At 46.3% G+C, this 26972-nt stretch overlaps 1 protein-coding gene across 1 annotated transcript in view; it reads right to left on the bottom strand.

The window, feature by feature from the left end:
- Positions 1-26972, bottom strand: part of LOC306917341 (vang-like protein 1) — a 122011-nt gene that overhangs the window by 59227 nt on the left and 35812 nt on the right.

Raw genomic sequence — 26972 nt, 5'->3', positions numbered from 1 at the left:
CACCTACTGCAGTTGGTTCTCAAACTCCCATACCACCTACTGCAGTGGTTCTCAAACTCCCATACCACCTACTGCAGTGGTTCTCAAACTCCCATACCACTCACTGCAGTGGTTCTCAAACTCCCATACCACCTACCGCAGTGGTTCTCAAACTCCCATACCACCTACCGCAGTGGTTCTCAAACTCCCATACCACCTACCGCAGTGGTTCTCAAACTCCCATACCACCTACCGCAGTGGTTCTCAAACTCCCATACCACCTACCGCAGTGGTTCTCAAACTCCCATACCACCTACCGCAGTGGTTCTCAAACTCCCATACCACCTACCGCAGTGGTTCTCAAACTCCCATACCACCTACTGCAGTGGTTCTCAAACTCCCATACCACCCACTGAAGTTGGTTCTCAAACTCCCATACCACCTACTGCAGTGGTTCTCAAACTCCCATACCACTCACTGCAGTGGTTCTCAAACTCCCATACCACCTACTGCAGTGGTTCTCAAACTCACATACCACCCACTGCAGTTGGTTCTCAAACTCCCATACCACCTACTGCAGTGGTTCTCAAACTCCCATACCACCTACTGCAGTGGTTCTCAAACTCCCATACCACTCACTGCAGTGGTTCTCAAACTCCCATACCACCTACTGCAGTGGTTCTCAAACTCCCATACCACTCACTGCAGTGGTTCTCAAACTCCCATACCACCTACCGCAGTGGTTCTCAAACTCCCATACCACTTACTGCAGTGGTTCTCAAACTCCCATACCACCTACCGCAGTGGTTCTCAAACTCCCATACCACCTACTGCAGTGGTTCTCAAACTCCCATACCACCTACTGCAGTGGTTCTCAAACTCACATACCACCTACTGCAGTGGTTCTCAAACTCACATACCACCTACTGCAGTTGGTTCTCAAACTCCCATACCACTTACTGCAGTTGGTTCTCAAACTCCCATACCACCTACCGCACTGGTTCTCAAACTCCCATACCACCTACTGCAGTTGGTTCTCAAACTCCCATACCACCTACTGCAGTTGGTTCTCAAACTCCCATACCACCTACTGCAGTGGTTCTCAAACTCCCATACCACCTACTGCAGTGGTTCTCAAACTCCCATACCACTCACTGCAGTGGTTCTCAAACTCCCATACCACCTACTGCAGTGGTTCTCAAACTCCCATACCACCCACTGCAGTGGTTCTCAAACTCCCATACCACCCACTGCAGTTGGTTCTCAAACTCCCATACCACCTACTGCAGTGGTTCTCAAACTCCCATACCACCTACTGCAGTGGTTCTCAAACTCACATACCACCTACTGCAGTGGTTCTCAAACTCCCATACCACCTACTGCAGTTGGTTCTCAAACTCCCATACCACCTACTGCAGTGGTTCTCAAACTCCCATACCACCTACTGCAGTGGTTCTCAAACTCCCATACCACTCACTGCAGTGGTTCTCAAACTCCCATACCACTCACTGCAGTGGTTCTCAAACTCCCATACCACTCACTGCAGTGGTTCTCAAACTCCCATACCACTTACTGCAGTTGGTTCTCAAACTCCCATACCACCTACTGCAGTGGTTCTCAAACTCACATACCACCTACTGCAGTGGTTCTCAAACTCCCATACCACTCACTGCAGTGGTTCTCAAACTTTTCAGCCAGTGACCCGAAACAGAAATGAGATGTTCGCCCGGGACCCAAACTAGTGAAAATAGCCGATCTACAAGCTCACAACGTGTCGCTTCGCTGTGAGCTTGTAGATCGGCTATTTTCACTACTTCTTAAATATTTGTTCTAATTTATGGAATTCCTTAGATGTTTCTTTAATTTCTTCACAGCATTACTGAAAGAAAAAAAGTCTTGGATTTTGTTATTAATTCATACAAAGTTATGCTTTTTTGGGGAATGTTTTTTGAAAATGTTTTGAAATAATAATTCAAAACCAAATATAGGAAACTAAGGGGATCATAACAATGTGTCCACGACCCACTGTTTGGGAACCAATGACCTACTGTACCAGTAACAGCGACGACAAGGGCTCCAGGTGTAACACCACGATAGGTTCCTTGATTCTCTCTTGACCCGAGTCATGATTTAATTCATTTAGACCCGAGGCCGATTCTAAAAAAAATCTGAAAAACCCATGTTTCTATGTCAGTCGTTCTCAAACAATTTCATGTCATGGACCCCCAAAAATATATGAAATTGGCTGCCGACCCCCATCTCAAAATATGTTGTTCCAGGGACCCCCCCCTCCCTTCCCCCCCCTAGAAGCAAAGATTTGAGTTAAAAGCTCTGAAAGAATATATATTCAAAGATATGTGCCATTTGTACATTTTCACGATTCTTCAAAAATACAAGCTCGTAAATCTGCTATTTTTCAATGGCTAAACATGATGCTTAAAACACCAAAAGGGGTTCCCGTCCAGAATGGTTTAATTATTTTCTCTGTGCCTTTACCGAATGATCCTCAAACAAATCTAATTGGAAAAAAAGGAAGGGTGAGACTGAGCCGGATCCCTGGAGAGCAAACCTGTCCATGTGCTGCTGCGGGCGCGACTCAGACATCTGCTTAGAGAGTATATCTCCCCCCCGCTTAGCTGTTGGCACAGAGTTCCGCCAGACTTAATCCTTGTCTGGACACTGTCTTGTTGGCAACGACAAAATAAATGCTTGTGTTTGCGTGCGTGTGCGTGCGTGCGTGCGTGTGTGTGTGTGTGTGTGTGCGTGTCCATGCTCTACAAAGAATCAGAAATCAATATGAGTTTGTTGTCTGGAGTGGTGTCTCCTCTGACCGAGGGAACTGACACACTGCCCTTAATGAACGCCCCCAGAGACTCATGAATCGCTGCTTCTCGCCGTTTGTAACACGGACCTCATCACTCGCTGCTCTGGTTTCAAACCGCACCATTTCCTGAGGATTGAGGATCTTGACCACGTTGACCCTATAGCGTGGGGGGAGGGGGGGCGGGGAGCAAACATTCACCGATCTACAAGCAGATGTTTCAAGCTCACAATGGTTTGCAGTGTGACGCGTTGGTTATTTTCAGACAAGAGATTTGGGATTTGGGACTTAAGACACGCATAATACTGCCCTTGGGGCAGTATTATGCGTGTCTTAAGTACCAGGTCTTATGACTTAACTTAAGACCTGGAGGCGTGGTCAATGCCATTTGGCTATTCTGAGTGGCCAAACAGCATTGACCACGCCTCCAGGTCTTAAGTTAAGTCCTGGTACTTAAGACACGCATAATACTGCCCTTGGTGTGGAGGGAAAAACAGAGGTAGTACAGACCCTTGGGGGACCTCGGCCTCGTTCAACAAAATATAATGGGTTTAATTTGCTTTCCAGGCACGTTTTAAAGGAAGTGAAAATACGAAAGTTTCGTACTTATTCATATTTTGTTTTTGTTTGACATGGTTTTCCAAAAAGTTGAAAAAGAAAAAAAAAAACCTCTGAAACCCGACTGGAAGCACATCTCCTCATTATCTGTCACTGGGCAATTATGGGCCTATGAATATTAAAATATGCAAATATCACAGGCCATGCAGGCCACCACTATCCTGCTCAAAGCAAAGAGGTTTCAGATTTGGGTGATAGGTTTGTGGGGTTTGTGGGATTAGTAACGTCACACCGCCGGTACAGAGAAGCTTCTCACCTCCAGTGGGAGACTGTGAAAAGTATGGTCTGATGAGAGCTTGTAGATCTGCTATTTTCACTACTTTCGTGCAACACTCTTGTATGATGAAACTGGGACATTTATTTACGAAAAAACATAATTGGATATGCAAGGTTTCTGCCCGACAGCGACGATATAGCGGTACTATAACATTCTGTATAGTCACAGTCATGCCTCCCAAGAGGAGGTACCTTTAGAAAGAACACATTTTTGACTAGAGGGGGACTTTAAAGTTATTCAGTTCAAAAGTAAAAACAAACATCACAAAATTGCATAAAATGTAACATTACATATTAAGTCTCAGAAGTGCAATACGCATCAAGGGAGGACACACACACACACACACACACACACACACACACACACACACACACACACACACACACACACACACACACACACACACACACACACACACACACACACACACACACACACACACACACACACACACACACACACACACACACACACACTTTAGAAGGAATTTGGGACAATGATTTTGTTAAAGGGGGATTCCCCTTGTGTCTTAAGAAGACATAGTCACCCAGTGACCCACATTTCCTCCCGGGAACTGACCCATCTCCAGAACCTGATCTAGTTCTGCCTCTGACTCTCGGCGCTGCCTAGCAACCCCGGCCCCATTTATCACAAGGCTGTAGTGTAGAAAGAGAGACAGAGAGACAGGAGATCAGAAACAGATTGCTTATTAATAAACCCTGGCGTCCCTATTTGGCAAAAATAGCGAATCTACAAGATCACAACGTGTCCGTGTAGACGGAATCTAGCTAGCAGACCTAGTATAGAGACCTAGGGGACTCCGATCCGGTCAACGAAGTACAGGGTTTAACTGGAACAAGTGAAAACTTCCTATTTTACTGTGTAAGTCAGTGATGCGTGAGTCAAACACCTACGGCTCAGTACAAACAAGGAATTATTCCCTGAAGGGTATTCACAAGTACTTCTGCTATCCGCCCTGAGATTGGAAGGTCAGGGTTCAAGCACCGGTCATACCAAAGGCTATAAAAAAAATCACACCCGTGTGAACCGAGTGGTGCAACTCCCCTCTCCCCTCTCCCCCTGCCTCTGCCTCTCTGCCTCTCTCTCTCTCTCTCTCTCTCTGTAATTAGCAGGCAACAGTACGTACAACACTATCTCTATCTCTCTGTTTCTGGCACAACAGCACCACTTTTGCCCCTACTGGTACTCTAAACATAGTCACATAGGTTAGGACGGACATTGCTGTTCCTTGGAGTGGTTGCACCACTCAAAAATGAGAGCCAAATGCCTCCCTGCTCAGCATCAAGGGTCGGATCAGGGGTATGTCCCTGTGACATACTTAGCAGAGTTAGCGCCATGTCCAGGGGGTTTACTTGTAGCATCATGGCTGGAGGGGGGGGGGGATGTATTGTACGTGTACATCAATAAGTCGCCTCACGCTACAGAAACAAGCGACAGGCTTCTACCCTTATTTGTCGGAAAACGTTGATTCCCAAGGGTACTTACTTACTTCTGCTGCCCTCGGAAGATGACGAGGAGGAAAGGGGGGGGGGGGGGGGGGTTGGGGGGGGAAGACAGCCTACTAAAAGAGCCGCATAATTGAAGCATCCGATATGACATGTTCTCTCGCGCACGCCGCTACGATCACAGACGGAGGGGAGAGCGAGGGGAGAGCGAGGGGAGGGGAAAGCGAGGGGAGAGCGAGGGGAGAGCGAGGCGAGGCGAGGCGAGGCGAGGCGAGGCGAGGCGAGGCGAGGAGAGGAGAGGAGAGGAGAGGAGGTGAGTATTGCATCACCATGGCTTACGATGGCTTATCGTGTGAAATTCGAGCAGACATAAACAAAGCAGGCAGGATGTGGCGTGCCGCACAGTGCCACTCTTCTCCTGGGAACCTCCTGCGTTTGATAAGCAGTGGTGGAAAAGAGTACTCAAATGTTTTAGGCTACTTAAGTAAAAGTATCAATACTGCAATGTAGAAGTACTCCGTTACAAGTAAAAGTCCGGAATTCAAAATGTACTTGAGTAAAAGTACAAAAGTATTGGTATCAAAATATACTTCAAGTGCAAAAGTAAAAGTACTCATTATGCAGAATGTCAAGTTTTCAAATGTATAAAAAGTATTTTTGAAAATGGCAGATCTACAAGCTCACAATGTGTCGCAGTGTGATGCATTGTGAGCTTGTAGATTGGCTATTATCAAATTGCCCGAAATGTATATAGGGCTGAAGTGGGTAATTTTTAAATAATGAAAAATTTCAAATAATTTTAGTGGAGTAAAAGTACAATATTTGCTTCTGAGATGTAGTGGAGTAGTTAAGTAAAAGTACTGCAATATACTCAAGTAAAGTACAAATACCTCAAATTTGTACTTAAGTACAGCACTTAAGAAAATGTACAGTACTTAGTTCCTTTCCACCACAGCTCCTGGGAGTTCCTGCGTTATGATAAGTAGCTCACATTAGTGTCCTAAGGTCCCCGGTGCACACTCAGACATCCATCATGGGCTCAGCCACAGCCACGGCGCTCAACGCTCCAACACCGATTGCGTTTTCTTTGCAGCCGACGTACATGCCGACATTCAGCTCGCCGTGTTACTGCCAAATTCTAAACAAATCAACTGTCACCTGGCTGTCTTTAATTCATTAATCACCTCCTACTTTGTTCTTCTCGCTTTTAATACTGTGATGATGACATCAGCTCCACAGCTTTCCACTACATGATCCTATAGTTCCCACAGTGGCTGCAGCGGTACTTGTATGAATTAACATTAAAGGTATATTCAGTGATTTCACTTAATTCAAATATCACATATCACTTGTGGTGTCCTCACTTTTATTTTCTGTCCTCACTTTTTATCCTCAATACGAACATTACTCAGCCAATCAAATCATCACTATGGGGTGCTCAGCCAATCAAATCATCACTATGGGGGTGCTCAGCCAATCAAATCATCGCTATGGTGTACACACAAACGGTGTGGCGGTTTCCCTCCCTCTGTTCTGATCCATGTTCTCTATTCTGTCCAATTGAATCCATGCAGCTGTGGAAAAAAAACCTGGGCCTCACAGGAAAAAACTAAACATAAAGCATTATACTAATCTCCTGTCGTGAATGATTCTCGGCTCCGTTTCTCAGGCGCCTGCTGTGTGTGGGTGTCAACAGGGGTGACCTGAAGCCTCGCTTCCTCCCATTGAAAAACCAGAACAGAGCTAAAGGGCAGTGTGGAAAACGATCAGCCAGATAAAAACACAACAAAATCCAAGAAGGCCCATTCTTCTGTGTATGTGAACGTTACACGCTTGCACTCGCACAACTTTTGCTCTAATCTCCGTCACCAGTGGCGTGCACAGATAGACACTAGGGGGTGCTAGAGCACCCCCTGCCCTTTTGGCAATGTGCCCTTTTGAAGAAAAAAAAATAAAAAATCTACAAGCTATGAGCTTGTAGATCTGCTATTTTTCAATAGCTAAAGCATAACATAATGCTAACACCAAAAGGGGTTCCCGCCCAAAATGGATTAAGGCAACCGGCCGGTTCCACGCGCTGCACAAGGTGCCCTTTTTTAACTTGAGCACCTGCCCCTCTAAATGTCTGTGCACGCCACTGCACGCTTGCACTCGCACAACTTTTGCTCTAATCTCCGTCACGGTGCATTTGCAACCTTTTTTCGTGGTGGGACCATTCCTCCATACATAACTCCTATTGTCTCTTACAGTAAACCCGGTCGTCCGTTAAAAGCCTCCGGTCGGTCGCTCAGCGGGTGGTAAGTGGGGCTACACAACTCCAAGAATGGAACCAAATGGACCGGCGGGGTCCATTTGAACACTCTTTTGGAGTTAAATTAGGACTTCACCGTGTACGATAAAACAAAGCTCCCTTCACTCGGCGCGGAACAAAATGCTCTCCCAGCCAAGACACACTCCTAGGAGGCAAGGTGTACAGTGCGTGTGCATGTGCATGACTGTGTGCATCCATGATTGTGAGAGTATCCTACCTGTATGTGTGTGCAAGCGTAGATGCGGACAATGCCCACCACAAGGGTAAGGCATATACTGCATCTTTGTGTACACTGTATAATGCATATGTGCATGTGTACAGTACTGTGCACGTTTTGTTTGTGTAAAGTAAAGCAACAGCCTGCATGCATTCCCAAGGGGTTTTTCACATGCATTTGAACCTACCCTTGGCTCTTGAGTGCGGACACAGGACAAGCAGCTGCCAAAAGGCTTGTCGTAACACGGGAGCGTAATCACTTTAAGTAATGTTTCTCCCAGAAACACGCACGTGGGATAGAGGAGAGCCGGGGGAAGACAATGGAGGGCTAAGAAGAGTCAGGCCTGCCGAGTGGAAAGGAGTTATAATTATAGTACACGCTGAAAGAGATTATTCACTCACTCCCGGTTTTACACGCTTCAACGTACAGTTGGGTGCCACCGATATTGTCCCTTATCATTTGACCCATTTAGGCCTGACCTCAACATTTTAAAAAATCCTTCTAAATCCTCCAGTTTTCTGAAATAAATATTTTCACGATTTTTCAAAAATAGCAGACCTACAAGCTCGTAGCGCGCCACTCGGTGGCGCGCTATGAGCTTGTAGATCTGCTATTTTTCAATAGCTAAATTATAACATAATGTTTAAAACACCAAAAGGGGTTCACGCCCAAAATGGGTTAACTGTCCTTTTGCGCAGATCACGCAAACCTCAGCAAAAAGAAAAGGACAATATCGATGGCCTCCAACTGTATAGTACACGGTGAAAGAGATTATTCACTCACTCCCGATTTGACACGCTTCAACGTATAGCCATTCGGGGGAAAATGGAGAACGTCCATGACGAACTGACGAGCGGGATCTGGTCGGAGTGTCCTCTCAGCTCAGTTCAAGTAGCTTATAATCACTTGAATGTTATGCACTTAAAGCTTATATACTCGGTAGACGCCGGGGGTCTATAGAGCGTCCTCATAGACTTTTCAAAAAGTATTTATTTAAAGACGATTACGCCACGGACAAAGCCAACTCGAGTTGTGACACATCATGACAATAAACACAATGTTTTTCGCTGATCAAATAATTTGTAAGAAGAAAAACAAAACAAAAAGTGCCATGTTTTTCTTCTTACAAATTATTTGATCGGCCCAAAACATTGTGTTTACTGTCATTTGTCGTCACAACTCGAGTTGGCTTTGTCCGCGGTGTAAACGTCTTTATATAAATACTTTTTGAAAAGTCTATGAGGAAAATGAACGGGGAATTCACTTCTGGTCCTCGGGAGGCGGCGGGACTGCGAAGCTCTATACTTGGACCGTACGTTTCCCCCTCCACACCAAATCTCTTCGCCGAAGATAGAGCATCTACAAGCTCACGGGCAACGTCTTGTTGATCGGCTGTTGTCGCAGAATGTTAGCCTATACCGTGGCATGCCCAGAATAGGGATGCTATAGCCTCGGTGCCCAGGCTTTCATTTTCGTCGGCGCAAAAACATTTAAGCCTGGGGAAATGCATTGGCCACTCTGGTCTAGAAGTGGGAGTCAACCCTTCCGGGTGGGGGCGTCGCTCCAAATTATGTGACGTAGTGCTGCACTAAGGGGAGGGGGGAGGTCGAGGAGGGACCGGGGCTGACGGACAGATCAGTGAACCAATCAGGGCGTGCGCAAATCTCAGCCGCGACCCGCCCCTCTAGACCAGAAACCTAACACGTTAGCTCAGGCTAGGGATGCTATGCTTCACATGGGAGGGAGGGCAGGGTGTCAAGGAGAACACAGAGATTATATCCAAGGCTAGAGATGCTATGCTTCACATGGGAGGGAGGGCAGGGTGTCAAGGAGAACACAGAGATTATATCCAAGGCTAGAGATGCTATGCTTCACATGGGAGGGAGGGCAGGGTGTCAAGGAGAACAGAGATTATATCCAAGGCTAGAGATGCTATGCTTCACGTGGGAGGGAGGGCAGGGTGTCAAGGAGAACACAGAGATTATATCCAAGGCTAGGGATGCTATGCTTCACATGGGAGGGAGGGCAGGGTGTCAAGGAGAACACAGATTACATCCAAGGCTAGGGATGCTATGCTTCACGAGGGAGGGAGGGCAGGGTGTCAAGGAGAACACAGAGATTACATCCAAAGTGATGATAATGTAATGTAAATGCAGGGTTTCTTTCTTAGTGTGGTTTTCAACGTGGGGTCCGGGGACACCCAGGGGTCCGTGACTGGTTTCCAGGGGGTCCCTGGGCTAAATGATTGATAGCTAATCTGCACCATTGTGACATGTACAAGTAAACACTATAGGGCACATACAAGAATATACATACATATTCAATCTGAAGTAAGTCTATATCTAATGACCAATCAATAAAACTCTTCTCAGGTTGGGGTCCCAAAGATATAAAAAGCCAAACAAAAAAAAGATCATATCAACTAGGCGTCCGTCCATGGCATAATCAATAAATGCATATCAAATTAGGGGTCCCTAAAATTAAACGAAAAGGTTGGGAAGCAACAGTGTAACGCAATGGCAAACTGGTTAGAGAGTCAAAGAGACTGTGGTTTGGTGAGACCCAGATGCCGCCGCAGCAGCACAACAACAAAACATTGTGTCCTGCTGCTAAATTTAACATTCCTGTGTCCAAACAAGCGTCCTCCGTGCCACAGCACACACACAGTCAAATCCGGAGCGTTCCTTTGACCCCGAGTGTGTACAAATGGACGCGAAAGGGTCCATTTTCACACTCTCAGAGTCAAATGAACACTCACGGTTTTAAATGCATCTCCCTCACACACACAGTTTCCTGAAGCAGTAGAGGCCATGCCTCCTAAGTCACACGAAAAAAATAAACTGAATTTAGTTGACATTTCAACAGCACAAAACCTCAAATGACCCCCCCACCCAAGAGAAATAACCTGCATTCATTCACTTTATGACAACAATCACTGTGTAAATCAGCCAATAACTATACTATGCCAACGCCAAGTGGCGTCGAGACTTCAAAAGTCAAGCTATCAAACCATAACCATGTCAGCTAAATAAAGACGTTTTTTTGTATCTGCTTTGGCGTGTAGTATAGGCTCTTGAACTGAAGCCTCTTTAGTCCAGCACCCACCAGTCGATGTGCGTTACCTTTGAAGCTATATCAAAACCATCCAATCAGGGAGAGGGGCGGCAGAGTGTCAGCCCTGTCAATTAGCCAATTATAGCCTTACCTGGGCCGACTTAGTCCCCGACCCCGGGCCAGGACTGAGCTCGCGTGGCGAGGTAGTGTTGGAGTCTTCTTCTACAGTGGTGGTGGTGCCGATGAACACTTCCCTCGAGTCCTCCTCGGAGGGCTCGCACAACACAAACACCTCCAGCACCTCGTCCACCTCCACGGGCTCCATCGCCACCAGCCACCACCACCACCCCTCCAAAGGCTATACCTGTAGGACCTGGACCACGTAGAGCTAAATCCCGCCGAACCTCACAACGTGTACTTCTTCACTACGGCAGCACCACGCACGAAACAACAGCTCCGTCATCATCAGAATGTGTTCACAGCTTAGCATCCCTCGATCCAACTCGAGTGCGAGTGTGTGTGTGTGTGTGTGCGAGTGTGTGTGTGAGTGAGTGAGAGTGTGTGTGTGACCTCTGCCTCTGTTGAGCTGCAGCCCGCCTGCCTCCCCCCCCCCCACTCGCTTTATCCGTCCTTATATAGAAATATCTCCCATCATGCCTGAGGAGGTATTGTATGGGACTCACTCACTCGCCGTGCTTTAATGCGAGTGGCTTTGTGGAGAAAAGACGGAGCGAGAGAGAGACAGAGAGAGGAAGAGGAAGAGAGAGAGGGGGAGAGAGGGAGTGAGTGAAAGAGCAATGCAGAGTTAACATTAGATGTCCTGACAGCAGGACGGTGGGGGGGGGGGGGGGGGGGGGTGGCACTTGGACAGAGAGAAATAAGGAGGGAGGATTGTCCACAAACAAACAGGAGAGAGAGAGGCAGAGAGAGAGAGGCAGAGAGAAACAAAATAACACACCAATTAGCTGCAGAAGGGACTTACCAGGGTCTCTCTCTCTCTCTCTCTCTCTCTCTCTCTCTCTCTCTCTCTCTCTCTCTCGCTCTCGCTCTCTCTCTCTCTCTCTCTCTCTCTCTCTCCCTCTCCCTCTCCCAATCTTTTCTTCTCATTCTTCTCCTCTCCTTGTTCAAACTCTCCTCTCTCCTACCTTACATCCGCCTCCTGCCTCAAGGCGACCTCTCTCTCATGCACCCTCCCCCCCCCCCCCCCCCCCCACCGCCTAGGCTCCACTCTCCATCCATTGCTTCCAGCCCAGTGAGCACTCCGGTGTCACCCTGTAGGCGATGGCGTATACTGTAGCTCTGTGTGTGTGCGCGCGCACACACTCATGATGTCTGTGTGTGTGTGTGTGTGTGTGTGTGCGTCAGTAGATGACGTGTGTCTCTTCCTGTGTATGTAAGGTATACAGCTGCACACCTGGGTCGTGCTGCAGGTCTGACCTGACTGGCCAATTGCCTCGTGCACGCCGAAGGTTTGACGCCGCGAGAACGGCACGCCCGCCAACCGCCGCACACAGCTGACCACTCTCCAGCGATACACCGCTCGCTGCCGTGACCTTTTGCCACGACGCTTCTCCATCCCACCATGCGCCGTATAGCTCTACACATTCACAGCCGCCTTCGAAACGTACTAAAGCCGCCCTCAAACCCGAACATATATTTCAAGTAGCCAAAATCTATCTATAAATGTCTCTGTACGTGTGTGTGTACGTACGTCTGTAATCCACCACGTAACTTGAGAAGCGCTCGTCCCACCGACTTGACACACACACGTTCCACACCCCCACGCGGAGTGCAGTGCCCGGCCTTGAGTCGGTGGGACACACCGTTGTCCAGAACCAGCACAAAAGCAAAAGGCGATCACACCTGATCACCCCGAGATCTCCATATATGGAGATGGCCTGTTCTGGCATCACAATGATTGTTCTCACGTCTGCATAGACTCCACATATGGGCATGCCTCAAAAAGAACTCCATATATGGGCATAAAAGGGACACAGACATAACTAGATAAAGTGCCCATCGGCCGGGGCACAGGTCTCCACCAGGGCAGGTCAGGTTGTGGCCTCCTGGTGGCGCTATAATAGTAGGAAAGTCTGTGAAAGATTTCAAGTAAATTGCACACTGCGATTTGCGGGATTTTGGACAGAATGTGTTTTTCAAAAGTCGGCCTCCTGGTGGTGCTATAACAGGCCGTTCTGGACAATTTGGGGCAGAGTTTCATCGTTGGCATCCAGGGAGTGTGTGTGCAAGATTTGGCATCGCCCGGGTTAACAGTGCCAGGGATTAGCTGTACACAGACGGACGGACACACGGACACACACACACACAAACGGACGGTGTGTGTGTGTGTGTGAGTGTCTCTCCCCATGCCTTCGGGACTGGTGGAGACAATAACTGGGTGGGGCATGCATTTCCAACTTGCATCGTTACAAGTAGGCCAGTAGCCCAACGGGCACCGCTCTAGTATATCAAAAATGTAGGTTGGCGATTACAGTAAATCATACAGATTAACCTAATGAGACCACTGAAGGAGTGCTCAGTTCTTGGCACTTTGTGATAAAGAAAAATGTAAAGTGCGTTATAAATAAAATATATTATTATTATTAGATGAAGATGCAACTGCTGGATTAATCCCTACGATCGCATGGAGGCACGCTTCTGATGTTTAAACAGCACAAAGACGACAACAAACACGACAAAACCTCTCCCCACATATCTTTCTTTCTAGCCCACCTACACAGATCACAGCATGGTGATGACACACACGGGAGAGAACAAACACAGGTACAGTACACACACACACACACACAGCACACAGTTGGCTCAACTTGTGGGTGGGTGGGTGGGAGTGGGAGGGGGCAAGAGAGTCGTGAAGACCACTCACCATGGGACAAGGATCCCAAGCGTGAATGCAAGAGCTCCGCTCCGTCCAAGTGCCCGACATCGTGGGGTCCGCGCCTCCCGGATGGAGAGGAGGGGTAGAGGTGTTACCTGCGCTGTGGTCTGCCTAGGAATGGTGACAGTTAATGCCGTCGTTAAACCGAAAGACAAACAGCAGCCGCACAACAACCGACTGAACCAACCCACCCACACCGTATATACCGCCCCCACCCACCGCCGTTGAAAACAGCTGAGATGGCAGAGCAGCTGAGTGTAATTAGAGGGAGCTGAGCTGCCGATGAGTGGAAGGGTGAGTGGAAGGTAAAATGGGTACGGAGGGTGGGGTGGGCACACGATCCAGAGGAGAGCGGTTGAGGGGGAGATTTCGCATCGAAGAGAGGGATGCATGCGTCTGCGTTTTCTGCCATAATGCAGCTTGTAACATGATTCTATAATGCTTTTAATTGTAATGGTTTAATACATTAGAGATGTCCAGTCATGTACCATTATGGGCTAAAAGGATGCAGGTTTTCACCCCCCCCCCCCCTTGTCTCAGTAGTGAGATGTGGACTTCAAATTAATGTCACGGTTATTTAAAACTTTTGCCTCGGTTGTGAGTAATGAAAGATTATTAAAAAAAGAAAAGGGGAAAATAGCAGATTAAAAATAACCTAATAACTCGTCCAAATGTCGTTCTAGGCAAACTGTGACATTGCTTAAAACTCATCCAAAGTCGTTTTAGGGAGGCAGATAAAGAGAGAGAGTTAAGTGGTAAATCAGACTACTTGATTTAGTTAGTCAGTGGAGAAAAAAATTCCATGATTTGCTGATATATAACACAATATTTCCATTAATCTGCATGATCAATATTATGTCGGTTTTTGGTTCTAAAAGTCGGTTTCAACTTCAAGATACTTTCAGTTAACTGCCCAGCCGCACTCAGTAGCCGTGAGCCCAACCCAATCCACACACACACACACACACACACACACACACACACACACACACACACACACACACACACACACACACACACACACACACACACACACACACACACACACACACACACACACACACACACACACACACACACACACACACACACACACACACACACACACACACACACACACACCTGTGCGTAAAGCAGTGGAACAAGCAGTGAACTATAAATTAAACCACTTTGTGGTTCAAACAGAGCTCTGTGTGTCGGTGGGGGGGTAAGCGCCAATTACCAAAAGAACGACGGTGGTTTAAATAACGGATCACTTTTCCCGCCTATGTGCCACCTCTTTCAATGGTCCCGCGAATTCCTCGACTACAAAAGCCGAGGCCGGTACATTTTAGCCCATAAGCTAGGCTCGCTCACCTCCAGCTAACCCTCGTCCCGTATCCAGTTACATTATAAAGCTAAAGAACACACCGGCGGACCCCAGTCGTTTGGTTTCCATACCAGGCTCATAGTACTTAAGAGCCTTAAGCTTCACACCGAGCTCCATTGTCCTTCATGACAAGCCAGCGCCGGTGAAACAAGCAACCAGGTCTATGAAAACAAGACCAAGAAAGAAGCGACCACACCTCATGCAGCTTTTTGAAAACTGCAGATATATAAGCGCACTAAACACAAACAACCAAAAACACAAATTCGTCATGAAATATTTTCAGAAAAGCGCCCACGGAGAAATACCTATTAATTTAGGCAGCCCTTGAGATGGAATTGTTTCAGAAGAACGACTGGTTTAAACCACATTTGGAAGGAAACTACAGTTTGGAAACAAGCCCCCCAAAAAACACAACCTGTAACTACAAATGTTATACAAGCGACTTTACAGAAAAAAAACAAGCACAAAGTCACTTATGAATCATGATAAGCGACATGATTGGCAACACTGAACACAGCCAGAAAAACAGGACACAGTTGGGCGGGGGCGGCTGGTTGCAAGAAGCCTCAGTCAGGTAATGCTTTCTATTCATTATAGGGTTTGCGTTTGCAGGGTTTGCGTCTGAGAGAGAGTGCAGCTAATGCATCACAGCACAGACTTCAGTCAGTGTTTCCCAAACCTTTTAGCCGCGAGACACAAAAGAGAAATGATGCATCTCCCCGGCCGCCCCCCCCTGACGTACAGATAAATACATCATGAATTAATCACTTAAGCCCTATTTCAGAAACTGTGAAAATAGCCAATCTACAACCTCGAAACGGGTCAAAATGTGATCCGTTCTGTCTTCTGAGCTTGTATTTTTGCTATATTCACCTTTTTGTTGTTTTTAAATGTATAGATTTTTTCTTTTGAAAAAAAAATCTTTTCATTGTATTTTTTATCTTCTAATAAAATTGGCTTAAGGGAGGACCGCAAACAAAAACAAATGGGTATATTTACTTTGCGATCCATAAAAAATGGTTTGCATGACCCAGAAATGGGTCCCGGCGACCCCATTGGCTGGGAATGATGGCTGGCATTAGCATAAATACAGCCTGCAGCCCTGGCCTGCTTCCCTGCGCTTCGGCAGTCTGTTGGGTGAGCGTCAAGTGTTGTTCAAACACATCGAGCAATTAAACTGGAAATGTACACCGAGGCCCACGCAAGGGAGAGCGTCTGTGTGCGCACAGAGAGAGAGGAGGTTAGGAACCAACCAAGAGGTTTGTGGAGAGTTACAGGTGGTTAGAAGTGCCTGTAGGCTGGAAAGAAAAGCACTACGTATGTACAGTGCATTCGAGATATTATTATTATTATTATTAATGGTAAATGTGACTATTTCTTTGTCTAAATGTCTCAATGGAAAAGTAGGGATACTGTACCACCTCAACAACTGCAGGTTTACATATTGTATTAACATATTCTACCATACAGATTAACTATCGTATTAACATATTCTAGCATACAGATTAAGTAGTTATATTGGTTTAACATACTCTAGCTAATTTAATTATAATGTATTAGCATACTCTAGCATAGGGCCGTGCGATATGGAACATTTAAATATAATATCACAATATTTTTTCACGATACACAATATTATCACAATTCTTTGACATGTTGGATTTTATGGATATTTTTCAAGTTACTTAACGTTACAACCACCTACAACTAAGGTAACAAAAACTAAAAGAAAAATAAGTAACAGTCAGACTATTTAGACCAAAATACGTCGTTCTACATAAGTACAAATTAAGGTATAGAACTGCAAAACATAGACATATCATGGAGATATTGTATCGTCCAGACCATATTTATCACGGTATCGCCGACCCCTACTCTAGCATACAAATGAACTATAGTTATATTGTACTAACATACCATACAGTTATTTTTTTCTTCTTTTTTTCTTAGGAAAGGGTAAAAAACCGGGCCAGCGAGCAACACACAATGGGTCATGGGCCAATGTTGGGCAAACGCTTCTCTAACGGCGTGTGTCTGTGACTCTCACTTTCCAAAGTAATTCACAGACGAACAGCACCACCACAGATGTGACTCCTCGGCTCTCGCTGAGCTGCGGAGACGTCCCCGGCACTTGCAGCGAGCGCTGTGCAGCGCAGCGCAGCGCTGTGCAGTATACTGTCAGACAGGGCTGTGATGGAGTCCCACTAGTGGGGTAATCGCACGGCTCTGCACACTGAGACTCTGACACAGCTTAGTGTGACACACACACGCGCGCACGCACGCACGCACGCTGTCAAATACATTTTCCCTCTTGCACGTACAAATACACTCAGATACACAGAGGCTTAGCATTGAAATGAGCCTCTCTCTCCGTCTCTCTCTCTCTCTGAAGGATTGGTGGCCCTGCTTGCACTAGTAAGTAAAGTCAACACTCCACACCCTGTCAGCGGCACTCCTACAGCCCACAGCATGAATGAGACACGCTGCCGGAGCCAAGCTACTGTACTGAGGACATCTCTCTCTGCTCTTCTGGCTAATCCTGTCAATGCGTTTCAAATTAGACCCATCCGTCCTCAGACCCCAAAACTATATTATGTTATCGTTTGATAGGACTTTGTCAACAAGTCCATGTTGTATTATAGGAGAGATAACAGCGTTATTTTCTACATTCTCTAATAATTGTGTCAATGCAGGTGTTTAACAATAATTTCACTCTTGAGAGCGTAAAATGAAACCAAATGGACCCATAAGGTCCATTTGGTTTCATTTTACGCTCTCAAGAGTTAAAGATCTATAGGGGTCCATGTGGAACCCACCTGGAACCCCCTCAGGGAACACTGGTGGTCCCCGAACCACTGATGATATAACACACTCGTAACGTTTGGTAGTTGAGTGGAGTTCGCCCTTGTTTTTTTTTAATAATTTTTATCCCACGATTTTGCAACCCAGTTTTTTCACCCAGTGCCAATTATCTAATGTAATCCTGGGCGCTACACTTCCTCTGCCAACCTGGGGGGGCAGCGGACTGACCTCATGCCTCCTTTTATGCATGAGGAGTCCAAGCTGCTTCTTTTCACCTGACAGGGGGGAATTTCCCTGGCCGGACGTAGCGCGTGGAAGGATCACGTTATTCCGACCAGTTCCTTTCCCCTCCATCAGGCGCCCCGGCTGGCCAGGGGGAGGTATTTTTAGAGACCAGGATTACTGCATGTAAACTCCACACAGAAAGGCCCTTTCGCCATCTTCAATTATTTTTGTTTTGTTTTATTTGAACTATGTAATGCGAAATTACATTGTTTAATTTGATTGTGTTTGGACCCCAGGAAGAGTAGTAGTAGTCTTCACTGTAGTGAGGACTAATGGGAATCCGTAATAAACAATAAGCCTGAAAAAGGACAACGCCAGTGTAGGAAACAAAATGGTTAAACATGTTAGAGCCAATGTACTCAAGCATCAGCAATTTGACCTTGTATATGCAGACAAAAAAAAATGATATGTGTATGTCACACACACACACACACACACACACACACACACACACACACACACACACACACACACACACACACACACACACACACACACACACACACACACACACACACACACACACACACACACACACACACACACACACACACACACAGTGGGGAAAGGAGTGCCAAGTACACAGTGAAATCCTCAACGTTAATTTAACTCTGAGGGTGTAAACAGGGACCTACAGTGCACTCTCAGAGTTAAATTAAAAGTGAGTATTTTACTGTGAAGGTCAGGGGATGTTGTTGTGCTTGCATTTGTCATTGTCTGTTTTGTCTTTTGTTTGTTTTTTGCTACAACGCCAGACGGTAGTGTAATACACTTCAAACTGCACTCCAGGGTTCCATTGGGCCGGTCCACAGCCAAGTAGATTCATTTCACTATGATTCTATGGCTGCACTTCACTATTACTGCGACCGAAGCTCGCATTTACTATGAAAACCTGCATCTCCCGTCCGTCAGTTAGTTAGTCACCCCACGCCTCCATATATGGTCACGCCTCATGACATCACGCCTCCATTTATTGTCACGCCTCGTGACATCACGACTCCATATTATATGGTCATGCCTCGTGACATCACACCTCCATATATGGTCACTACATGAAATGGCTGTAGTGACGATTAGTGACCCTAAGCCATTTCATGACATCATGCCTCGTGACATCACGCCTCGTGACATCACGCCACCATATATGGCCATCTCCATATATGAAGATCACGACAGTGACCACATCTAACCCTGGATAACCATACATGGTTAATACTGGATCATCACCTAGATCTGCATATATGGAGCCGGCCAGCAACTCTACATCTGACCTCAAACCCTTAGATCTCCATATATGGAGCTGACTTGTTCTGACATGTGAGAACAGGTCCTACCCCACACACGTCCTTCCTGTCAGAACAGGAAGGACGGGTGGGGATATATATCTGTACATATATGGCCAGTACAGAATTCATTCCATATGTTGATCTGACCCCCATGCCAAAGCACCAGCACTCGCCCAGCAGTCTGCCGTCACCCAGGTGGATGTGACGGCGTGTATTACCAGTAAGGGCATTTTACTGGTAACACAAAGAATGTATGACAGTACAGATGAATAGTCCATTTCTTTCAGTATTTCTCATGTACTTTAAAATAATGACATTTAAAAACATCATCTCATCGTCCACTGCCTAATGAAAGTCAACTTCGGGGTGTAAGGGGGACTTCAATCACTGGTAGACCCCCTGTTGCAGCCTATATGGACGAATCCACAGAGAGGTACCCTGTTAGGCCAGCTGCATGCAATCAACGCTGCGGTGTCAAGCTGCGCGGAATGTAACACCGCAGCTATGATTGCACCCAGCCAGGGTAGCCTGCATGGATTTGTCTATAGAGCGTCGCAGTCCCGCCCCTTACCATGGACCAGGAAATGAATCCCAATGCATTTTTCCCATAGACATTTCGTAAAGTATTTATTTAAAGACCTTTTAAGCGTCGTACGAAGCCAACTCGAGTCGTGACAAATCATGACAACACACACAATATTTTGGACCAAACAAATAATTACATAGAAGAAAAACAACAAAAAAAGTGTTGTAACTTGCCGTTTTTTTCTTCCTTCTAATAATTTTTTCGGCCCCAAAAATTGTGTTTGTTGTCATGATTTGTCACGACTCGAGTTGGCTTTGTCCGCGGCGTAAACGTCTTTAAATAAATACTTTCTGAAATGTCTATGAGGAAAATGAACGGAGAATCATTTCCTGGTCCATGGTAGAGGGCGGGACTGCGACGCTCTATACTCTAGTGTCCGTGCAGTGTTTCAGAAAGGGGTTTACTATTAGTACAGTAGTGTAGTGTATAAGCCACATTTTCATTCATGACCAAAAGGCAGTGTGTCTGCCTGTTACAGTCCCTATCTCTCCCTCTCATTCATTTCCTGACAGCTTTAACTGGTAAGCTCTCCATGTAATAAAGCACACTTCATCCTTCAGTACCTGCAAGCTAAACTGCCTGCATTCCATAGCCCAGCTTGTCGTGCAGAAACCCTGTATCTCCATAGGCATCTCCGTCCGTTTGAACTTTTGTTTGTCCCACGATTTTGCAACCCATTGTTTCACCCAGTGTCAATTATCTAATGTAATCCTGGGCTCTACACTCCCTCTGCCAACCTGGGGAGAGCAACGGACTGACCTCATGCTTCCTTCAATGCATGAGGAGTCCAAGCCGCCGCTTCTTTTCACCTGACAGGGGGGAGTTTCCCCGGTTGGACGCGTGGAAGGAACACGTTATTCCAACCAGTTCCTTTCCCCTCCATCAGGCACCTCGGCTGGCCAGGGGGAGGCAGTTTAGAGACCAGGATTACTGCATGTTTTGTGTGAGGGTACCTACCCTAGGGGACACGGGGAGAACATGCAAACTCCACACAGAAAGGCCCTTTCACCTGCAACCCCGCCTCGGTTATGGGTACTGATGACGCGGAGGAGAGAACACGCCCCCAGCGCCCACAGAATCGAACCCAGGACCTTCTAGCTGTGAGGCGACAGCACTACCGACTGTGCCACCGTGCCCCCTCCGTTTGAAATTTCAATGTTTTTTTTTACTTAAATGAATTCCCTAATTCATCATGCAAGTGCGGCACGCAAAATGAGCAAAAAATAACCGTTCTACAAGCTCACAACACGTCTCGACCTGACGCATTGTGAGCTTGTAGACCTGCTATTTTTGACAGCAAGCGACATTGAAGACTATAAAGAGTGGTTAAGTCTGTCTATGGGTTTTATATTTAACCAATACAAAGTATTGACAAGAACTGACAAACTAATAACTACACTGGATCCATTGGAACACAGTTCCTTTTTTCCATTTCCTGAAAGTTAAGTTTTGGACATACATGGTTTCCACCCGACAGAAAATATCACACGGCAATCGACCAATTACACACCCTAATGCCCTGCAAAGCCTCCGTCTGAAGTCGATACACTGGAAGTGTCAGTCAGGATTCCACCCAAGCCTTCCAGCAAACCCGACATAGTGGATAAATGGTTTTCAGACGATTTTCACGTCAATTATTTCAATTTAATTAAGAAGATTCCCTGGTTTCTTTATGAATTCACAATTTAATCAATAAACAAGGAAAGCTATTTTTGCACACCTGAAGCACCTTGGTGACGGGTGTCTAGGGAAAGATTTAGATTCTTGCCAACAAAGATAAGCGAGTGAAACATTGGACTTACTTATTAACCAATTACGGTACGCTCTATTTTCAAAAATAGTTAAACTTATTTTGGACATTTTCACCTTTAAAGTCACACCCAAAATAGCGATGCTTGGTTCAAAGAGGTTAAATGATTCTGGTCTTTAGATACATTTGAATCCATAAAAATACAGTTGTGTATAGAGAAATCTGTGCAGGGCTGGATTTACCCTCCCAAGGGCCCCTCGGACGGACGGACGGACGGACGGACGGACGGACGGACGGACGGACGGACGGACGGACGGACGGACGGACGGACGGACGGACGGACGGACGGACGGACAGACAGACAGACAGACAGACAGACAGACAGACAGACAGACAGACAGACAGACAGACAGACAGACAGACAGACAGACAGACAGACAGACAGACAGACAGACAGACAGACAGACAGACAGACAGACAGACAGACAGACAGACAGACAGACAGACAGACAGACAGACAGACAGAGAGACAGACAGACTAGTCGCTGAATGAATGCAGCCACTAGTAGCCAGTAGTGCCAGTACATCGAGAGCAATTTGGGGTTCAGTGTCTTGCCCAAGGACACTTCGACATGTAGACAGGAGGAGCCGGAATTCGAACCGCCGACTCATGGATCATTGGACGACCCGCTCTACCTCCTGAGCCCTCAATGCAGTTGCCAGTTTTACAGCAAAATATTGGGGGTATTTTGGTGTAATTTTGGGGTACCCAGCCCCTGAAGCCCATCTGAATACTTATTTCACGCTGCATAAATAAAAATGAATACAATCTGCTGCATGTAAAAGAGACATAGATGAATCCGCAGAGCCACAGACTGGATCCCTTCAATGTTTAAAGAGACATAGATGAATCCGCAGAGCCACAGACTGGATCCCTTCAATGTTTAAAGAGACATAGATGAATCCGCAGAGCCACAGACTGGATCCCTTCAATGTTTGAAGGGATCCAGTCTGTGGTGTTTCCCTTCCATCACGTAGAGCAAGAAAAGGTGAAAATAAGAAACTCCTCTGCCCTGTAGCTGTGGACATTAGAAAGGAGAGGAAAAAAAGAAAAAAAACGATATTGTGGCAAATAAAAACACAATTCACAAGACTACTGTGCCACGTTCAAACTGACGTCCCTAATTGTCAAACATTTTGACAGATTTTGATTTGCAAGTTTTGTGTGTTCTTTCGCAAAGGAGACTATGGTTATTTGGGGGTCCTCTAAGAAGCGGTTCACCAAATGATCCGACGTAACCCCTAGCCTCGGGTCTATTCATGGACGATACGGGGAATGAAAAAACACACGCGTATCTTGATGACCGTCTCTCTGGCGCAGAATTCGTCGTCGGCTCAAGCACTGCCTGATACCCCTGTCTAATGTCTATGCATGATCATATACTACTATATGCACTGCATTCATACACAAACTAAGAACTAAACGACACAAAAACACGGGGCCTACCTTGAATTTGCCTTTCAACAAAATAATCCTTAACATGATGCTACGTGTGCAGAGTCTGCAGACTGAGTCAGTAGCGGTGCTGTTGTGGTTTGTGCCGTTTTGTGAGATTTCGGTATAGATATATGCAGAATACTGCACCGTTTTCTTTGGACTCATCCACTTTGGTACGCATAGTCAATTACTCAGTGTTAATTTAACTCTGAGAGCGTACACATGTAACCAAATGGACCGGCAAGGGTCCATACAAATGGATGAACATTGATTTAGTGTGGGGGCTTCTAAAGCCTTTTCTGCCCTCCCCCCCCCCCCCCCCCCCCCCACCCCCCCATTCCTTTTGGTTTTAGCCAATGAGAAAGGATGAAACAATGTCGCGCTGTGCATTAACATTCTTCCTTCGATCTGAAGGTCCGTGTACAGTAATTGCCCGCCTTGCCCTTGCCAAGAAGATGACACAGGCCCCGCTGCCATACGCCAGGAATGGCCCAGATGGCCCATGTAAATACACACCATTATCATTTTGGCCTTAGTTTGACTCGCGATTAATCTGCGCTTAATCCCCGTCTCAAAAGGGAAGCGGCTGCTTAAAAGAGACGCCCTGTGGTGTGGCGCGGCACCGACTGTGGGGGAGACTTGTGCAGGAGGTTGTGCGTACTCTAACTCTGGGGTTTAAGCGTGTGGTGGTAGCTAAGGTGAGATGGTTGTACCGACAGGGTGTGCGTGTGTGTGTGTGTGTGTGTGTGTGTGTGTGTGTGTGTGTGTGTGTGTGTGTGTGTGTGTGTGTGTGTGTGTGTGCATGTGTGTGTGTGTGTGTGTGTGTGTGTGTGTGTGGGTGTGTGTGTGTGTGTGTGTGTTCCTGTACCCGTGAATCGTGATCTGTATCCTGAAGCACTTGTTGTAGAGTTTTCCAAGTTTGCGCATCTACTATTGTTTGTGTTCAAGAATTTCTTGTTAAATGTGAATGCAAATAAAGATGTAAAATGTGTGTGTGTGTGTGTGTGTGTGTGTGTGTGTGTGTGTGTGCGTGCGTGCGTGCGTGCGTGCGTGCGTGCGTGCGTGCGTGCGTGCGTGCGTGCGTGCGTGCGCGCGTGCCGTGTCGTGTTTATACAATAGCTTATGAGGGTGAGCGAGCGACTGTCAGTGGTGGACGAAGCACTCAACCCCCTGTAGTCAAATATTACTCAACTCTCCAAGTGAAAGCTGCTCTGTCAACTTTGTACATGAGTTACAGACAGTACTACAAGCTCAATAATAGATCTGCTATTTTCACTACCTTTGAAATTAAGTAGTAAATTCATAATGTATATTTACGTTTTGGGTCCCGGGGGTCCCTTACTGGATGTTAATGTAGTCAAAAGTACAGTAATCAAGAGTCAAAGAAGGTACAGTATTTGTCTTGTAGTGAGGGGAAAAGTCCTAAATAAAAAGTACAGATAATAAAAAAAACGTTTGACTTTAGTAAATGTACTTCATTACTGTCTAGCAGTGGTTGTGGGTAACCGGGGGTTAGTTAGTGGTAGTGAAGGTAGTGGTGAGGTGACTGTAGTGACAGGTTGTGTCATGAGCGTGAGAGAGAGAGATGATCGTAGGTTAGTGGTTGTGGGTAACCGGGGTTAGTTAGTGGTAGTGAAGGTAGTGGTGAGGTGACTGCAGTGACAGGTTGTGTCATGAGCGTGAGAGAGAGAGATGATCGTAGGTTAGTGGTTGTGGGTAACCGGGGTTAGTTAGTGGTAGTGAAGGTAGTGGTGAGGTGACTGCAGTGACAGGTTGTGTCATGAGCGTGAGAGAGAGAGATGATCGTAGGTTAGTGGTTGTGGGTAACCGGGGTTAGTTAGTGGTAGTGAAGGTAGTGGTGAGGTGACTGCAGTGACAGGTTGTGTCATGAGCGTGAGAGAGAGAGATGATCGTAGGTTAGTGGTTGTGGGTAACCGGGGTTAGTTAGTGGTAGTGAAGGTAGTGGTGAGGTGACTGCAGTGACAGGTTGTGTCATGAGCGTGAGAGAGAGAGATGATCGTAGGTTAGCTTGTTTTGCTGCGAGGTGGGTTTATCGTCTCTGTTTCGGGCAGAAACCTCTTATCTCCATATTTTAACTTTTTGTGTTTTTTGGTAAATATATGTCCTACTTCTGTGGTTTTCAACCTATTTCATATCAAGGCCCATTCGTTCTCGGCATTTAAGCCACGGACCACCATTTGATGACATTTAGCCTCTCAGACGGTCAGACCCAAAACTATAGAATGTTTTGTTGTCGCTGGATATGATTTTGTCCACAATTCTATGCTGCATTGATGTGGTAGGCCTACTGGAGAGATAAGGCAGACGTTGATCGAAATAAGAATTATCTACATGCTCTAATTGTATAAACTTCTTGTAAATTATGTAGAATATTTCAGGTGTTTAACAATAATTTAACTCTTGAGAGTGTAAAATGTAACCACCATTTGGTTTCATTTTATACTCTCAAGAGTTAAATTTCATTAAATTACTCTCAAGGTTCCATTTGGTTCCCAACTCTCCATCATTTAGCTGCATGGGGACCACCTAGAACCCCCTCAAGGACCACTGGTGGTCCCTGGACCACTGGTTGAAAACCACTGTCCTACTTGATTGTACTACAGCGTCACATCACACAAAAGTATCAAAAGTAGCAGATCGAAACTTGAGCCTGTACTTCTACTTTTGTCGCTTTTGAGTTTTAATTCTGAAAAGTAACAGTTTTTGTGAGGTTTCCAGCCCGACAGAGAAGACGTGGTTGGTGGTTGTATGTGTACAGTATGAGGCGCTGTGGAACCGCACATCATCTACAACGTGCGATTGTGTTGTTCTATAATTGGAGGTTAAGTACGAGACAACGTGTTGTAACCGTTACCGTAACCATGTGGTTTTCAGTAAAATTGCAAATGATTAACGCGTGAGAGCCGTGTGAGAGCTTCTGTAATCGCATCATACATTGATGTAATACTTTACTGTTAGGTGATGCATTACGCATTATCTTTTGCCTACACAAAACAACTAAGTAGGTTCACGTTGTGACGGGTGGCGTCTGTGACGGTGTGCAGATATTTATCTATTCTAAATCTATTCCTAAATTTAAGAAAAGCTGTCTGTCGGCTGTCGCAAAAAACTGTCGAAAAGTGGAAGCTGTCTAAGACCTTCCTTAGCACAGAGCAAGACTGCTGCTCGCTTTGGGGCCCATATCTCACAACGACACGGCGCATGGACAGCCTCAAGGAACCTAGGGCCGCACACCCCTGTCCTCCAGCCTCAATGTGCACTGCTTGCAGGCAGAAACAATTTGCTTCCACCATTTTAATTTACTAATCGACACAAACAACTCCTAGCACCCGCCATCTTCCCGCAGATCACGCATCACGTGAAATGCATGTTGGGCGGGACACAGATTAATGTATGGGTCACAGTTTTCCGTGCAACACTCTCCTTGCCTTACCCACCGCACCGGCTCAACACGGTCGCCTACCACTTCTCTCCTGCTTCTTTCTACCCGTAACCTGCTCGCACGTCACTCGATATAACTTTTAACTACGCGGGTGACACACTCCTCTCCTCCACCACCTCCTTGCGTTATCGCCAACACATGCACTGTCATGCGGTGTTTCGAGACCACAACATGGAATGAGCGGGTCCATTTGGTTACACTCCCAAACTTACATTACTGCCACAGCGCAATGACCGCCATCCTATGCCGTCAGTAAAATAAAATGATAAATACATACAGAGATGCAATGACAGT

The sequence above is a fragment of the Electrona antarctica genome, assembly GCF_951216825.1.
Source record: "Electrona antarctica genome assembly, chromosome: 24".
Lineage (NCBI taxonomy): Eukaryota > Metazoa > Chordata > Actinopteri > Myctophiformes > Myctophidae > Electrona > Electrona antarctica.
This window is presented reverse-complemented; position numbering and strand designations above follow the sequence as displayed.